Source organism: Phyllobates terribilis, unplaced genomic scaffold (genome assembly GCF_046119375.1).
Source record: "Phyllobates terribilis strain yellow unplaced genomic scaffold, ASM4611937v1 Scaffold_7__3_contigs__length_470593459, whole genome shotgun sequence".
Lineage (NCBI taxonomy): Eukaryota > Metazoa > Chordata > Amphibia > Anura > Dendrobatidae > Phyllobates > Phyllobates terribilis.
This window is the reverse complement of record NW_027362767.1, coordinates 246,650,319-246,669,158: the sequence shown is the minus strand read 5'-3', so window position 1 is coordinate 246,669,158 and position 18,840 is coordinate 246,650,319. Positions and strand designations below refer to the sequence as shown.

Sequence of the window (18,840 nt, the reverse complement as noted above, 5' to 3'; positions counted from 1 at the left end):
ATATATTTTTTAAATCTCAAACATGACAAAAAAAATATTTTGATGTGAACAATGAAAACAGTGTTTAAGTATAGAGTCCCTGACCATTTCCTAAGCCAAAAAGGGCTCACAGGGGTCATTGAACACGTCTCACTATGCCTTAGGGTGGCCCATTTGTGACAAGGTGTCTGCCTAGGATGATGTCCATGTTCAAAAGTCTAGGATGGTCCTGCTCAGTCAAGATTGACGGCCAAACTTACCCCCTGGACCAGGGATCGGCCACCTTGGCACTCAAACTGGTATGAAATTATAACCGGCACCCAGTAGACCAGGGATTAGCCACCTTGGGCACCGCAACCGGGGTGAAACTATAATTTACGCCTCCTAGATCAGGGATCAGCCACCTTGGGCACTCCAACTGGGATGAAACTAGAACTGGCATGCTCTGGACCAGAGATCAGCCACCTTGAGCACTCCAACTGGGATGAAACTATAACTGGCATGCTCTGGACCAGAGATCAGCCACCTTGAGCACTCCAACTGGGATGAAACTATAACTAGCACCCTCTGGACCAGGGATCAGCCACCTTGGGCACTCCAACTGGGATGAAACTATAACTGGCACCCTCTGGACCAGGGATCAGCCACCTTGGGCACTCCAACTGGGATGAAACTATAACTGGCACCCTCTGGACCAGGGATCAGCCACCTTGAGCACTCCAACTGGGATGAAACTATAACTGACACCCTGTGGACCAGGGATCAGCCACCTTGGGCACTCCAACTGGGATGAAACTATAACTGGCACCCTCAGGACCAGGGATCAGCAGCCTTGGGCACTCCAGCCTGTGGCTGCCAGGGCATGTGGGAAGTTGTAGTTTCAGACCAGCTGGAGTGCCCAAAGTTAGTAAGCGATACGCTAGACTATCAAGAATAAATTCTCTGCACCCCAAAAAGCAAAGTACAAGTGCCTACGATCTGACTGGCATTACTAAAAATACCTCAATCTTCTGTCAAACCAAAAGCCGTTGAGGCATCACCTGACAGCATCGTATCAAGTTGAAACCCTTTGAAAATCTAAAACAGATCAACTTTTCCCAATGTCCCCAACTGGAATCTTCACGCTGGGAACTTACGGCGAGCAGATGGAGAATTATTCTGTGCGCTGGCAAGGAGCACAGTCGAAAGCCCGAGTTCACACAAAAAAAAAGTCTCTAAACCGTTCCGTCTCATTATTACGCCTCACACACGCAATATGTTGTGGATTTGCAACTTATGTTAACACTCATCGACTCAGCACTGACTCATTTCATCTCGCCAGCGACGACTAACAGGGAGAACGGTGGAAAGATCATCTGAAGGAAACATCACCGCAGCTAATCACAACGCAGACAGGGGAAGTGCCATGCAACACGCCGGCAGAGGGGGAAGGGGGCACATAGTTTAGTTTTTAAAGAGACCACTATACCTTTAAAATGGGTCGTTATATACTGAAAGGAGTCTGGTAACCATGGTGATAGAACTTTTCCTCTGTCTCTTTTCTAGTTCTTAAAGAGCCAGTTGATAAAACAAAAAAAAAAAAACATAAAAGATCAATAATTAGAGATCTTATAGGGAAGTCTCTTACCGGCTTCTTCCAAATGTAGATACGATGAGCGTCCCGACTCCTATGCTACGCATTGTAAAATCGGAACGAGAGAGGTGCAAACTACAGACTTTACTGTAGCAAGAACTGATCGAAAAGACGGCGCTGCAAAAACTCGTCCTGCTCCCTTATTACTGGCAGGTTAATTAGCTTCCCGGGAAATTGGCCCTAGCCCGTCTATGTGTGCCTGTGCCGGAGCTTGGGAAATTAGATTGTGAGCCCATAGGGATTGAAGACAACAAAAAATGCATTTGTTTCTGCCGGCAAATCCTAAAATTTTGTCACAACTTACCGCTAGGGTACTAGTATATAGATGAGAGTTTATTCTTAGGTGTGACATCATAGACACAATGTGAAAGATTATACGCGGGAGTAAGGGCCCAAGTAAAATTATTTTACCCAATTACCCCCTACCACATATTATAAAAGAGCCGCGCTCTGAGTATTACCGTCCCGCAATCGAAAGTCGTACCCTCGTCTCCAGCACTTTGAAAGTTAATTCTGCTGATTTTCTGTCCTCCCTTCACTGCAGAGTCTATGAACCTACTGCATAGATATAATACATCCCAACACATAAATATTCCTGCCATGAATTAGAACTGTAGCCTACCGAAAATAGACATCAAATTGATGCCAGGTCAGAGAGACGGGCAAACTAATTAAGCGGTGAAGTGCTGGGAGACATGTTTTTGCTATATATATATATATATATATATATATATATATATATATATATATATATATATATATATATATATATATATATATATATATATATATACATACATGCATATTCACACACACAAACACTACATTTGTATATAGTCGTACCAAACAGTAGCAAAAACTTGGATCTCAAACTTTGCCTTTTGATTAGCTGGACACCTTTGCTCGTCCCTCTGTCCTTCCATCAATGTGATGTCTATTTTCGGTAAACTACTTTTCTGTCATTCGCTGTTGACTTGCTCAAAAGTGACCAGGGGTTAAAGTCAGCATGGAGTTGGCATGTTTTTCCTGTGTTTAGGTGGTCTGTCACCAGTTTTCTTTTACATTAAAAGGAACATTACAAATTAATTGGCGTCCTCTGAATTTCAGCTTAGCTACAGTGAGTGATTTAGATAGGAAAATTGAATTTATAAACCCCACTAAAGGACAGGAAAGGATATGGGTACAGCACTATGGAATATGGCAGTGCCATACTGCAAAATAGTACAAGGTATTGATATAACACATACATTACATACATGCAACAGGGACGTCGGTAAGGGAGGACCAGTGGGGGCATGTGCCCAGGGGGCACCACTAAGCCAAGGAGAAGGGAAGCCTTGCTCCCACTTCTTACAAACATATATGCTCAAGCCATGTATATAAGTACATGCCCCGATATATCCAGGATAATGCAGTAAGATATAAAACCTTTCATTACTCCAGCAAAATATTTGCATAACAAGTAAACTTTTGATTTATAGACCAGAACCAGCACCTGGAAAAGCCAATGCAAGGTGTTACCCAGGAAGGAGATACACGCTGCAAAAAGTCCTCTGGGTACCGAAGAGGTTAATGATCCGAAGTAACGTGGAGGAATAAAATGAACAATGGAGATGTCACAGGGAGACAGAAGCAGGTCTGCATGCAGTGGTCCTCTACTTACACGCTGCAGAACGTCTCCGCCGTTAGACCCCCCTTACCCTGGTCCGGTAAGATTTCGGCTCTTGCACTTTATTTTTCCTAAGTATATGGGATGTAAACATGTCCGGTTTGAGCTCGGAGATGTGCCAGCACGCTGCCGATGAATGTGCAGAATTATGTGCCAGTGCTGCCTCGGAAACGATCTGAGTGGGCATTACATCCTATAGAACATGCTGCAGTGCGAACAGAGGATTCTAAATTTTTAATACCCGCTGGGTGGTTTGGAGGGGGGGTGATAAGGGTGGGGGGGGGCGTGGAACGACGAGCACCTCTGTACTTCTATCTGGAGACTCCTATGATCTCCACTCCGTGAAGATTTAGAAAAGGAGAGTTGACAAAAGTGCAAGGATGCTTTTTCAAGTCAGACATGAGCCCATTAATGCATCTCCCCCTCCCTCTCCTCTCCTGCCCGCCAGTGTCTGGATCTAAGGCGATGCAGCTCACATAGAGCCTTTAATATCTTGCACTCCAGTATTCCCAGACTGTGTTATGGTATTGCATCAAATTACCTCACAGCGGGCTAAATCAGGACAAAAGCCCGGGCACTTGTGCTGTAATAAGATTTGCCTTTTGCTGCATTAAAGGAACAAGAGCGAGCAGTACCCTCCGCTAATCCCAAAGACTCCGCCAGCCCAAATAGCCAAAGCAATAAAAAAGAAAAAAGAAAAACCCTTCTTTGTATACTGACCATCAGTAAAGAATCAAAAGCCAGGAGTGACGGGCACCTGCATGGGCACCAGCCTTGCCCCTCTTCTTAGAACCATGCGATCAAATGCTAATACATCCATGAAATAGCTCAACGTATTCTTCCCATTTGGGGGCAATAATCAAACTATAGTGTCCCCGAGTGTATGAGAAGCAAATAAGACGGTGCGAGAGAATAGAGACACTAGACAGACAGGCAAGGGGAGGAGGAGGAGGTGGTGGTGGTGGTGGGGGGGTATGTCCCATTTTCTTGTGTCTGCAGAACACAACGTATACACCGACACATAAAGAACTAAAGGAACTTCTACGTGTCCGCCGGATGGGAACGTACCTTAAAATTCCAAAACTGGTCCCAAGTATTCCGACGTCAGGCAAGAGATGTCCCGCTTTCAGCTCGTCACTAAAAAAAGCATGAAAATTAAATTTAAAAAAGCGTTAAGGAAAAAAAAAATAGATCAGCATCAAAACAAAAAACTCAAGGTTTTAGCAAGTCAAAATGTCCACAGCAGTACATAGCATGTCAATGAATTGGCCGGATGCAGATTAACATTCAGCTTTGCTCTCTGCAATGAATAGAGTCCTTTGATTAGAGACTTGGAGTAAATGCCAGTTCTGGGCTGAAGCTTTAAAAAACAGAGGAAGATCAGTGCCAGAATAATGCTTTCAGTGTTGGTACAAGACAGACTTCTGATGAGTCACTGCAATGCAAACAAAGATGGCAGGATTACTGTACTGTATGCTGATGGAGTGCTTAGTGGTGCCACAGCAACACAGACAGGTTGGAAATTTATAGTGCAGTTTTGCATATGAATTACACTGTAAAACTGCCTCTCCTGCCATCCAGTCCAGAGTGTCAAAGCATTTAAACTATTCCAAACAGTCTGCAGAGCTGGCAGCCGCCACGTTTAACTCCTGCAGGCGGAGAGGGAAAAAAAGAGGGAGAGAGATGCTGGAGAGAGTCCAGGACTTTCTATAGATTATTACAGGGTGCAGTTGCCATCCCCTCTCCTCTGGAGTTGGTGTTAGGATGTGTCTGTCCCTACAGCCTGACATCTGGTCTGCAGCAGGAATCCAGACACAAGGGGGAAAGCTGGGAGGTTTATCTGCAATAACAATTTAAGGGAGGGAGGGGAGGCATCAATCCTCACTGTTATTCTTCACATCAGGTCATTACTGTCCAGGGTCAAGGAAAATACCTGCGATTGACTCCTTGCTGTTCCTCGGGGTGGAGATGATGGGCGTTCAATGTCTTTTATGTGTATTTATAAATAGATACATTTGTTTTGTCTGGAGTTTGGAAAATTGATACAATGTGTTTTTGCTACTTTTATGTTTTTTGTTGTTTTTTTAACAATCCCTTGGAAGAGATGATGATCCAGAATCACCCCCTGATGAATGGGATTTATAAATGAGCTGTCAATCAATCTCTAAATTAGAGAAGGTGTGAACACTGCGGTCAGGTAGCTTTAATAGACCTGCAGCAACTTCGGCTGCCCCCATCACTGGGGGACAAGTTAAGAAGAGGCCCCTGGGCAAGAATAGTATATGGTCCCTTTGCACTCCAAGAACTCATCATAATGCACAATACCACCTGCATTGGAGGTACGAATGGGCCCCCCTAGCCTCTTGGGCCCCTGTGCAGTTCTCCAGGTGGTATCAATGATAAGTCCGTCCTTGCCCCATCACTATATTGGGGTGAAGTTTCCAGTTAATCTACTTATAAGAACTTTTGCAAATTGCCGGTGACCACTGCTGCACCATAGTCACCTACAGAGGCTTGCAAAAGTATTCACCCCATTGGCTTTTTATCTGTTTTGTTACATTATAACCTGTGTTTAAATATTTTTGTAATCATTTTCTGTGTGAGGCATCAGCACTAAATAGTCTAAGTTGGTAAAGTGAAGTGAGAAAAATGTAGGCATAATTTAAATTTATGGGATCAGATAACTAAAAATTGGCATGTGCATACATATTCACCCCTTTTGATATGAAGCACCTAAAAATTTCTTGGCCAAACAATTAGCTTCATAAGTCCCATGCTTAGTGACAGGAGGTCCACCTGTGTGCAATCGAAGTGTCATACGCCTGTCAGTATATACACTTTACCTTTTCTGAAAGGCCACAGAGGCTGCAACACCATTAACAAGAGGCACCACTAACCAAATAACACCATGAAGACCAAGGAGATCTCCAAACAAGTCAGGGACAAAGTTGTTGAGAAGTACAAGTCAGGGTTGGGTTATCAAAAATGTCCCAATCTCTGATGATCCCCGGGAGCACCATCAAATCCATTATCATCAAATGGAAAGAAAATGGTGCCACAACAAACCTGCCAAGAGAGGGCGACCACTAAAACTCTCAGCCCGGGCAAGAAAATTATTAATCAGAGAGGCAGCACAGAGACCAGAGGTAACCCTGAAGGAGCTGCAGAGATCCCAAGGAGAGACTGGAGTATCTGTCTATATGACCACAATAAGCTGTGCTCTCCATAGAGGGACCCTAATGGAAAAGTGGGCAGAAAAAAGCCTTTACTTACTTACACACAAAAATAGTAAGGCTCACTTTGAGTTTGCCAAAAGACATTTGGGAGACTCCCCAAATGTATGGAGGAAGGTACTGTGGTCAGATGAGACCAAAATTGAACTTTTTGGCCACCAAGGTAAAGATAATGTCTGGTGCCAAATCAACACAGCTCATCACCCCAAGAACACCATCCCCACAGTGAAACATGGTGGTGGCAGCATCATGCTTTGGAGATGTTTTTCAGCAGCCGGGACAGGGAAAATGGTCATAGTCGAAGGGAAGATGGATGGTGCGAAAGGCAGGGATATTCTTGAGCAAAACCTGTTTCAGTCTGTCAGTGATTTGAAACTGGGACGGAGGTTCACCTTCCAACAAGACAATGACCCAAAGCATACTGCTAAAGCAACACTCGAGTGGTTAAAGGGGAAACGTGTAAATGTTCTGGAGTGGCCTAGTCACAGCCAGACCTTAATTCAACTGAGAATCTGTGGACAGATTTGAAGATTTCTGTTCACCAAAGGAAACCATCTATTTGAAGGAGCTGGAGCAGTTTTGCTTTGAGGAAAGGGAAAAAATCCCACTGGCAAGATGTGGAAAGCTCATAGAGACTTATCCAAAATGACTTGCAGTTGTAATTGCTGCAAAAGGAGGCTCTACAAAGTACTGACTTTAGGGGGGTGAATAGTTATACAAACTGAAATTTTCAGTTATTTTGTCCTATTTGTTGTTCTTTACATGAACTGATACAAAATCTCAAAAAAAAAACAGTGAAATTCCAGGTTGTGAAGTAGCAAAACACGAAAAATGGAAAGAGGGTGAATACTTTCGCAAGCCACTGTATGTCAGAGCACCACTTGTATGGGGTTCCTAATGAGGACTTCAAATACCCTAATTTGAAGTTCATAGATGGGAAGAGGTGTTATCCCTTCAGGGCCCTCATCAGGTAATTAGAATGTTTTGGAGGACCCAGTGGGTCACTAAATGATGCAGAAAGCCAATTGATGTCAATAGAAACAGATTAATACTTAATTTGGCGGCTGCCAGATTTCACTACCGATCACAGCTGATCCCTGGATATAATATGATTAGTTTATATGTTAGGGACCCTTCTAATTGTGAGAATCATTAAAGAGGCTTTCCAGGCTTATTATACTGGGATAGGACATCAATATCAGACTGGTGAAAGTCCAATAGTATCCTACACCCCATAGATCAGATGTAATCAGTGAATGGAGCCCAACTACATAGCGCTGTGCACTGTGTAGTGGCCATTTCCATGTACTGCAGCTCATTTTCAAGTGAAGTTAATGGGAGCTGAGCTGTGCTTTTCGGGCTCCATACCCTATTGACATAGCTGCCGGCTTCGGATCTCCACCAATCACATATTGAGACCTAGGTCATTAATACCAGAAGTGTGCAAAACCCCTTTAATCTCTCCTGATGCCAACTGCTAATTGGGATCAGTACTGGGTGTTTACCCACAAATGATTATTCTTAACAAAAAATGTTATTTCCATGCCCCATTTAATACCAGCATTGACTTATGGTATAGATCGGAGCGTCCCTTTAGCCACCATCCTCAGCCATTGTGCCAGTGCTTCTCCTATCAGGACATCCTCCATTGATCAGCTACTATTTGGATATATGGACGTCATGGGGAGAGACCCCCTTTAAACTGCATGTAATACTACAGGTGAAAGCGAGCAGGTGGGCGCACTCTCTCCGCTCTTCTCACAGGCCGATATTCCATATTATCAGCGCATTTAGTAAATATTCCAAGTCTTCTATTAGGCACTCAACCGCTGCCTAATCCGTAATCCTCTCCTCATCATTCACACGGGGCACAACGCCACAGGGCAAAGATTATCCCAATAATGGCCACAATGCCCACTGGCTTCCCTGCCTGCTGAAAGGAAGGGGGCATCGAATCGGTCGATACAAAACACATGGGCACGGCTATGGGTTAAAAACAGATTATGACACTGCCAGCCTAAAACAGGGAAGGTTTTTAACAATCTATCTTAAAGGGAAACACTCTTAATTTCTCACTTGAGATGCAGCAGAACCGAGTTGGTCATTTAGCAGATTCTGCATATTGCTATTACAATTGCATTACATCTAAACATACACTGATGGTTTAGTGTGCCCTATATATTTAGAAGCTCTTTAAGGGGTGCACGCGTGCTGGGTTGTGCACGCGTCTTCTTGTGCAAAGTGGCTTCGGAGATAAGTGGCAGTTATTTCAGAGGCCACGGACTAACATCCGTCTTCGTCATCTCTTTTCACACAGGTACATGCTCTTCTCCAGCATAATTCCTCTGCTTGCTGTATATGCCGCCATCTAATGCTCTGCTCTCCTGATTCAACTCACTTGTAGAATTCTCAGCTTGATATTTCTGCTTTATCTGTCCCTTTCCACTCAATACTCACATATGTCTGTCCTTTCCCCACTGTAGACTTTATCTGATGTTTAGAGGTGCTAAACTGCAGAGCCTGCAGAGTCCTAGCCCTGTCTTTGATCACCCAGTCATCTCCTGGTGAGATGACCAGCTGCTAATTTAGCCACAAGCAGCTCCCACAATGCCCCTCACCTGATGGTTTAGTGTGCCCTATATATTTAGAAACTTTTAAGGGGTGCACGCGTGCTGGGTTGTGCAGGCGTCTTCTTGTGCAAAGTGGCTTCGGAGATAAGTGGCAGTTATTTCAGAGGCAGTTAGTCAGGGCAGGAGTCAGGTAACCAACACTTTGACCACTTACTCTCTTTTAACCATGTTTCTGTTAGCTCTCAGTTTTTCCTCTATAGTCCTCCACTTTCTAGTAACCCCTCAAATCCCTACATCTAGTAAGAAAGGATCCCTTCTCCCTCTTACAGACATAAATTCCTTACACAATGCAGATGTTGCTGCCGCTTCATATAACACCACAATAGCTGCAACTCTCGACTCGATCACCCCTCTCACACATACCAAATCTCGCACAATCAACAGGCAACCCTGGCACACCAAACTTACTAAAGAACTGCGACGGGCCTCCAGGGTTGCGGAGAGGAGATGGAAAAGGTCTCACTCCATCGAGCAGTTCATCGCATTCAAACAATCCCTCACTATCTTTAAGTCCGCGCTCACTACAGCAAAACAAACCTACTTCTCATCTCTCATATCCTCCCTGTCTCACAACCCTAAACAGCTATTTAACACTTTCAATTCTCTCCTTCGTCCCCCAGCACCTCCTCCCTCTTTTCTCATCTCAGCCGAAGACTTTGCCTCATTCTTCAAGCAGAAGATTGACACCATCAGACAAAGCTTTTGCCTAAAGTCCACACAACCCTCCTCATATCTACTCAACCTTCCTCCTCCAAACCCCACTTCTCCACCATTACAGAAGGTCAAGTCTCCTCTTTACTCTCCAAATCACACCTCACCACCTGCGAACTTGACCCAATCCCATCCCACCTCATCCCTAACCTTACCACAGTCTTCATCCCAACCCTAACCCACCTCTTCAACCTGTCACTAACAACCGGTGTCTTCCCCTCATGTTTCAAACATGCCGCAATCACACCCATCCTCAAAAAGCCCTCCCTTGACCCATCCTCTCTGACTAGCTACCGCCCCATATCACTTCTCTCCTCTGCCTCAAAACTACTAGAACAACATGTCCACCTTGAACTGTCCTCCCAACTCTCCTCCTGTTCCCTCTTCGACCGCCTACAATCTGGCTTCCGACCGCATCACTCGACTGAAACTACCCTGACTAAAGTCACCAACGACCTACTAACTGCCAAATCCAAGCGACACTACTCCATCCTCCTCCTTCTGGACCTGTCATCTGCCTTCGACACAGTGGACCATTCCCTCTTACTACAGATTCTCTCATCTCTTGGCATCCCGGACTTGGCCCTATCTTGAATCTCCTCATACTTAACAGACAGAACATTCAGAGTCTCCCACTCACACACCACCTCCTCATCTCGCCCCCTATCTGTCGGTGTCCCCCAAGGTTCAGTTCTAGGACCTCTGCTCTTCTCCATCTACACCTTTGGCCTGGCACAGCTCATAGAGTCTCACGGCTTTCAGTATCACCTCTATGCTGATGACACACAGATCTACCTCTCTGGACTCGATATCTCCTCCCTACTAACCAAAATCCCACAATGTCTATCCGCCATCTCATCCTTCTTCTCTGCCAGATTTCTAAAACTCAACATGGATAAAACAGAGTTAATCATCTTTCCACCCTCTCATTCATATCCCCCATCTGACCTATCCATCAACGTCAATGGCTGTTCACTCTCCCCAGTCCCACAAGCTCGCTGCCTTGGGGTAACCCTGGACTCTGATCTCTCCTTCAAACCACATATCCAAGCCATTTCCACTTCCTGCCGACTCCAACTCAAAAATATCTCCCGGATCCGTGCATTCCTCAGCAAAGACTCTGCAAAAACACTAGTGCATGCCCTCATCATATCCCGCCTCGACTACTGCAACCTCCTGCTCTGTGGCCTCCCTTCCAACACTCTTGCGCCCCTCCAATCTATCCTAAACTCTGCTGCTCGACTAATCCACCTGTCCCCCCGCTATTCCCCGGCCTCACCCCTCTGTCAATCCCTTCACTGGCTCCCCATTGCCCAGAGAATCCAGTTCAAAACCCTAACCACGGCATACAAAGCCGTCCACAACCTGTCTCCTCCATACATCTGTGACCTAGTCTCCCGGTACTTACCTGCACGCAACCTCCGATCCTCACAAGATCTCCTTCTCTACTCCCCTCTTATCTCCTTTTCCCACAATCGCATACAAGATTTCTCCCGTGCATCCCCCCTACTCTGGAACTCTGCACCCCAACACATCAGACTCTCGCCTACCATGGAAGCCTTCAAAAGAAACCTGAAGACCTACCTCTTCCGACAAGCCTACAAACTGCAGTAACCACCGCTCCACCACATTACTGCATGACCTCCTCTACCCCCACCTACTGTATCCTCACCCATCCCCTGTAGATTGTGAGCCCTCGCGGGCAGGGTCCTCGCTCCTCCTGTACCAGTCGCTGACTTGTTTTTTTAAGATTATGTAAATGTTTTTGCTATGTATATCCCTATCACATGTAAAGCGCCATGGAATAAATGGCGCTATAATAATAAATAATAATAATCATACACGTAAGAAACTTTTCTATATGTAATGCCCATTGTGTCCTCCTGCACTGGGCCAGCAGGGGGCACTTGGGGTGGATCCAGCCACTACATGACAGTTATGGATAGTGAGGGTTGTAGTGACCATGGGGCTTTGAAACAGTCTAGGATTGGAACTAGTGATGTCATGTTATCCAGCATGATGACATCACTTACTGGGAGATTCTAAGCCAATGAAGTAAAGCCCCCGCCCCTTATGTTTAGGGCTTCCTGCCCTCTAATACTTCAGTAATAGAATTTATGGTTATAATGGATGTTACTTTTACATCCAGAGGATGCACTGATTATACGGGGTGAGGTTGGTCATCACTGAAGTCAATCAGTAGATGATTAGTCGTCAATATCGGCTCTGGTAAGGCGATATGTACAGGCAGTACAGCAGCCAGGGAGGCCATCACACGCAGGATAGTCATTCATCATTAATCATACTTTCCAACTGTGAAAGTTAGGAAAGAGGGACACCAACTGCGGAGTGTGAATTTTTTTTATTTTGGGCTAAGTCTTTTCCCTAACGTGGCCCAGTGCTATATACACACGTGGTCAAAATTGTTGTACCCCTCGTTGAATGAAAGAAAAACCCACAATGGTCACAGAAATAACTTGAATCTGACAAATGTAATAAATTAAAAATGTATGAAAATAAACAAAATGAAGGTCAGACATTGCTTTTCTGCTTCCACAGAATTTTTAAAAAAATTAAACTCATGAAATAGGCCTGGACAGAAATGATGGCACCCCTGAAAATACTGTGACAAAAGGGACATGATAAATCAAGTTGTGTCCACTAATTAGCATCACAGGTGTCTACAATCTTGTAATCAGTCAGCGGGCCTGTATATAGGGCTACAGATACTCACTGTGCAGTTTGGTGACATGGTGTGTACCACACTCAACATGCCCGAGGAAGCAAAGGAAAGAGTTGCCTCAGGAGACTAGAAAGAAAATTATAGACAAGCATGTTAAAGGTAAAGGTTATAAGACCATCTCCAAGCAGCTTGATGTTCCTGTGACTACTGTTGCACATATTATCCAGAAATTTAAGACCCATGGTGTAAGAACCCTCCTGTTTGTTTTTGTTTCTATCTTGTGTTTTGCGGTCACGTGACCATCTGCCTATATATTCCAGCTCCGCCCTTCTGGCCTTGCTGGACTTCAGTGTTGTTTAGACTCTTTCTAGCCAGGTGCTTTTGTGCCTATCTATCTCTAGTTTGCTTGGTCCTCTGGGACCTCTAGTACTTTTGTCAGTTTATCTTTTGCTCTGCAACAACTTCTGTTTAGGAGGTGTCCCATTTTTGTCCCAGCCCTTAGTTCTTTTAGGGACCCCTCCCTTTTTCTATAGGTCTCTGTTCAGACTAGCCGAGGACGAAGGCGGGTCTGTTCACAAGGAACAGGTCGCCCGCTACAACGTAGGGACTCAGCTTAGTCTTACTGTAGGGACAGCTCTCCCCTTCTTTCCCTAGTTTATGTTGCAGATCATAACAGTAAGTCCAGCCCAAAACAACAAAAAAAAAACTTTAAGGAAAGAAATCCGGGGATCAGTATGGTTTCTGTTCAAGATTTGGCTCAACGCCTGCAGGGATTGTCTCTGGAGGTGTCTGAGCTCCGGCAACACGTGAGTAGCTGTCCGGGAGAGCATTTTGTGGAACCGAAGGTAGGACTCCCTGATATTTTTGATGGTAAACAACAAGATTTTTTTTCCTTTAAAAATGCTTGTTTATTATATTTTCATTTGAGACCAAGGTCCTCTGGGAATGAATCACAGCGCATTGGGTTTATCATGCCACTTTTGCGCAAGGAACCACAGGGGTGAGCCTTTTCTCTCCAACCTAATGATCCGTGTTTTAGGTCAGTGGAGGATTTTTTTCTGCTATGGGGCTATTGTATGACGATCCTGATCGAGTCTCATCTGCTGAGACAGAACTGAGACGTTTGAATCAGGGGTCAGGTGATGTTGAAAATTATTGTACACACTTCAGAAGGTGGTCCTCAGAAGTGAAATGGAATGATTCGGTGTTAAAATGTTTTTTTCTTGCTGGTCTAAGTGAAAGGGTTAAGGATCTGCTGATTGCATTTCCTGCACCTGAAACCTTGCAAGAAGCAATGAAATTAGCTATACGTGTGGACAGGAGACTGCGTGCCAGGGTTTATGATGAAAAGATTCCTGCAATGGCAGCTCCTAGTTCCCAGAGGGTCTACTCGGACAGCGGAGAACCGATGGAGGTTGGGGTGATGTCACTCCGCTCTCCGGAAAGAGACCGCAGGTTTTCCAAGGGATTGTGTTTTTATTGTGGTAAATCTGACCATTTGATTAAGAACTGTGAGCTTCGTTTAAGTAAAGAAAAAAAATAGGTCAGTTACGCCCGTATTGCTTGTTTGAACTCTAAGGGAGTATTTCTTTCAGGGAGTACTTCATTGCAGGAAGATTTGATTGAATTTCAGGTATTTGTGGATTGTGGTTCTACACTTAATGTGATTGATAAGGGGTTTTTGGAAAAACTTAAATTGGAATCCAAACCTTTGTCATCACCTATTTCTGTGATTGCAATTGATAACACTCCTTTGAAATGTATTACTCACAAGGTTGCTGCATTTCCCCTCACTATCAATGGCATTCACCAAGAAAATTTGGATTTGGTGGTATTAAATAATTTACCCTCTCCAGTCGTTTTAGGTTTGCCTTGGTTAAAACTGCACAATCCTTTACTGGACTGGTCTACTAATGAGATTAAGTCTTGGAGTCCTAAGTGCTATGATAAATGTTGTAATGGTCGCATTGCGGCTGTGGAAAAAGGGGAATTACCTGTACCTATTCAGGATTTTTGGAAGGGTTTTTCAGAGGAGGAGTCGCAAGTTTTACCTCCTCATAGGGACTATGATTGCACCATTGAGTTTGTTCCTGGAGCTACTCTTCCCAAGAGTCGCTTATTTAATCTGACTATCCCTAAAAGAAAGGCCTTGGAGGAATACATACAGACGAGCTTGGCTGCTGGTCACATTAGACCTTCTAAGTCGCCTGTGGCCGTTGGATTTTTCTTTGTTAAAAAAAATGGTGGTTTACGTCCATGTCTGGACTTTCGTGAAATTAATAAGATTACCGTACGCAATTCCTACCCATTGCCATTAATTCCAGACTTATTTAACCAGTTAGTAGGGGCCAAGTGGTTCTCTAAAATTGATCTCCGGGGGGCATACAATTTGTTACGAATGAAGGAGGGTGATGAATGGAAAACTGCTTTTAACACTCCGGTAGGTCATTTTGAGAATCTGGTGATGCCCTTTGGTCTTACCAATGCTCCCGCGTTTTTTCAGAACCTTATTAATGACATCCTGAGACCTTTGATTGGTAAGAATGTGGTGGTGTATTTGGATGACATTTTGATTTATTCGCCGGATCTGGAGTCTCATTGGCAGAGCATACGTGAGGTATTGCAGTTGTTAAGTGACAATTCACTTTTTGCTAAGCTGGAGAAATGCGAGTTCGCTGTGCAGAGAATTATTTTTTTGGGCTACATTATCTCCAGCGAGGGCTTTGAGATGGACCCGGTGAAAGTTCAGGCTGTGCAGGAATGGCCTAGCCCTATTAGTTTGAAATCAATACAGAGATTTTTGGGTTTCGACAATTATCACAGGAAATTCATTAAGAATTTTTCTATAATTGTTAAGCCGATGACCGATCTCACCAGGAAAGGTGCGAATACGGCCCAGTGGACTACTGAGGCCACTGAAGCTTTTGTGTATCTCAAGGAGAGGTTCAGTTCTGCCCCTATACTTATGCAGCCTGATGAGACCAAGCCTTTTTTGGTCGAGGTTGATGCTTCTTTGGTGGGGGTCGGTGCAGTTTTGTCTCAGGAGAACAAGGATGGAGTACATCCCTGTGCTTTTTTTTCGAAAAATTTTTCCGAAACTGAACTTAATTACGATGTTGGTAATCGGGAATTGCTGGCTATTAAACTTGCGTTTGAACATTGGCGTCATTTCTTGGAAGGTGCTAAATTTCCTGTTCAGGTTTTCACAGATAAGAATTTGATCTATCTGGATGCTGCCAAACGCTTGAATGCCCGTCAAGCTAGGTGGGCACTTTTTTTTTCTCGGTTTAATTTTTCTGTTACCTATATCCCTGGTACTAAGAATGATAAAGCCGATGCTTAATCTCGCAGCTTTTCTCCCATGGTTGGTACCGAGGAGGAGGAGAGCATTTTACAGGAAGGAGTTGTGGTAGCAGCATTGGACTCCGTTTTGGAAGAAGGGATTCTGAAAGCCCAAGATGATGCCCCATCTAACACTCCTCATGGGAGGTTGTTTGTGCCTAGAACCTCTAGGAGAGGTTTGATTGTGGAGTATCATGAGTCTCGGTTGGCAGGTCATCCAGGAATTTCTAAGACTAAGAGACTTATCAGTCGCAGTTTTTGGTGGCCTGGGTAGCAGAAGGAAGTCATCAAGTGGGTGCGTCAATGTACGGTGTGTGCTAGGTCAAAGGCTTCACATACCCCTGCGGGGTTGCTTTGCCCTCTGGAGGTTCCTAGTGCGCCTTGGACGCATTTGGCAATGGATTTTATTACTGACCTTCCTGTGTCCGAGGGTTTCACTGTCATCTGGGTGATCGTGGACCGTTTTAGCAAGATGTATCATTTGGTTCCATTCATTAAGCTACCCTGCGCTAAGACACTCGCTAAGGCGTTTGTTAAGGAAATTGTCAGGCTCCATGGCGTTCCCACCCACATTGTTTCTGATAGGGGACCACAGTTTGTGGCTCGCTTTTGGCGTGCTTTTTGTGACAGGTTGGGAGTCCATTTGTCATTTTCGTCTGGTTATCATCCTGAGTCTAATGGACAGACTGAAAGAAAGAACCAGGATGTTGAACAGTTTTTGTGTTGTTTTTTGGCAGACAATCAAGAGGGGTGGTCTGAGTTTCTGCCACTCGCAGAATTTGCTCTTAACAACCATACATCCTCCTCTGCTGGGTGTTCTCCTTTTATTTGTTGTACTGGGAGACATCCGTCTTTTGGTTCGTTCTCCAAATTGGGGTCGGCGGTGCCGGAGGAGGAGAATTTTTCCGGTGATTTCGAGAGAGTTTGGACTAATGTACGTTGTAACCTTCAAGAGGCTAACAAAAAGTCCAAGTAGTATTTTAACAGGAAACGTAAAGAGGTTTTGTTTACTGTGGGTGACATGGTTTGGTTGTCCTCAAATAATCTGTGGTTGAGGATTCCCTCTAAAAAATTGGGTCTGAAGTTTGTGGGGCCATTTAAGGTGCTTCAGGTGGTTAACCAGTCTGCTGTTAGGTTAGAGGTTCCCTCCTCCTGGAAGATTAATCCTGTGTTTCATGTTTCCTTGTTAAAAAAGGCTGATGTATCAGATAGGGAGGCCACTGTCACAGTTCCTCCGGTGGTGGAAGACGGCGAATATGAAATTTCTCGTATCCTGAATTCCAGAGAGCATAGAGGGAGATTGCAGTATCTCGTCGCTTGGAAAAGTTTCGGTCCCGAGGATAACTCCTGGGTTAAGGCAGATGATGTCTCTGCCCCTAGACTTGTCAGAGCTTTCCACAGGAGATTTCCGGATAGGCCTGGCCCTGGAGGATCCTCATAAAAAAGGGGGTACTGTTAGAACCCTCCTGTTTGTTTTTGTTTCTATCTTGTGTTTTGCGGTCACGTGACCATCTTCCTATATATTCCAGCTCCGCCCTTCTGGCCTTGCTGGACTTCAGTGTTGTTTAGACTGTCTTTCTAGCCAGGTGCTTTTGTGCCTATCTCTAGTTTGCTTGGTCCTCTGGACCTCTAGTACTTTTGTCAGTTTATCTTTTGCTCTGCAACAACTTCTGTTAGGAGGTGTCCCATTTTTGTCCTAGTCCTTAGTTCTTTTAGGGACCCCTCCCTTTCTCTATAGGTCTCCGTTCAGACTAGCCGAGGACGAAGGCGGGTCTGTTCACAAGGAACAGGTCGCCCGCTACAACGTAGGGACTCAGCTTAGTCTTACTGTAGGGACAGCTCTCCCCTTCTTTCCCTAGTTTATGTTGCAGATCAAAACACATGGGACTGTAGCCAACCTCCCTGGACATAGCCGCAGGAGGAAAATTGATGACAAATCAAAGAGAAGGATAATAAAAATGGTAACAAAAGAGCCCAGGATAACTTCTAAAGAGATTAAAGGTGAACTTCAAGCTCAAGGAACATCAGTGTCAGATCGCATCATCCGTCGTTGTTTGATTCAAAGTGGACTTCATGGGAAAACACCATTGTTGAAAAAACCAGACTGGAATTTGTTTAACTACATGTTGACAAGCCACAAAGCTTCTGGGAGAATGTCCTATGGACAGATGAGACAAAAATTTAAGTTTTTGGAAGGCACATCAGCTCTATGTTCACAGACGGAAAAATGAAGCTGATCAAGAAAAGAACACTGTCCCTACTGTGAAACATGGAGGAGGCTCTGCTATGTTCTGGGGCTGCTTTACTGCATCTGGCACAGGGTGTCTTGAATCTGTGCAGGGTACAATGAAATCTCAAGACTATCAAGGGATTCTAGAGAGAAATGTGCTGCCCAGTGTCAGAAAGCTTGGTCTCAGTCACAGGTCATGGGTCTTGCAACAGGATATTGACCCAAAACAAATAGCTAAAAACACCCAAGAATGGCTAAGAGGAAAACATTGGACTAGTCTGAAGTGGCTTCTATGAGCCCTGACCTAAATCCTATTGAGCATCTCTGGAAAGAGCTGAAACATGCCGTCTGGAAAAGACAACCTTCAAACACGAGACAGCTGGAGCAGTTTGCTCATGAGGAGTGGGCCAAAATACCTGTCGAGAGGTGCAGAAGTCTCATTGACAATTACAGGAATCGTTTGATTGCAGTGATTGCCTCCAAAGGTTGCTCAACAAAATATTAAGTTAAGAAGAGAACCATCATTTCTGTCCAGGCCTATTTCATGAGTTTATTTATTTTTTTAATTCTGTGGCAGCAGGGTTGAAAAGCAATGTCTGACTTTCATTTGTTCATTTTCATACATTTTTAATTTATTATTTATTTTGTCAGATTCAAGTTATTTCTGTGACCATTGTGGGTTTTTATTCATTAAAGGAGGGGTACCAACATTTTTGACCACATGTGTATG

The 18,840-nt window shown here is 44.4% G+C and overlaps 1 protein-coding gene across 14 annotated transcripts in view; it reads right to left on the bottom strand.

The window, feature by feature from the left end:
• The window catches only part of NACC2 (NACC family member 2), a 209,015-nt gene that overhangs the window by 32,997 nt on the left and 157,178 nt on the right, over nt 1–18,840 (bottom strand). For 6 of the 14 annotated variants that reach the window (XM_073640148.1, XM_073640162.1, XM_073640153.1 and 3 more), the window contains one exon: nt 4,350–4,418. The exons of 1 other annotated variant lie outside the window; for it this stretch is intronic. The gene's annotated coding sequence lies outside the window, so the exon portion shown is untranslated. Of the gene's footprint in view, nt 1–1,606; nt 1,725–3,275; nt 3,518–4,001; nt 4,214–4,349; nt 4,925–5,002; nt 5,115–12,589; nt 12,665–18,840 lie in introns of those variants that run through there. 7 more of the 14 variants (XM_073640151.1, XM_073640152.1, XM_073640156.1 and 4 more) reach the window with 6 other exon arrangements.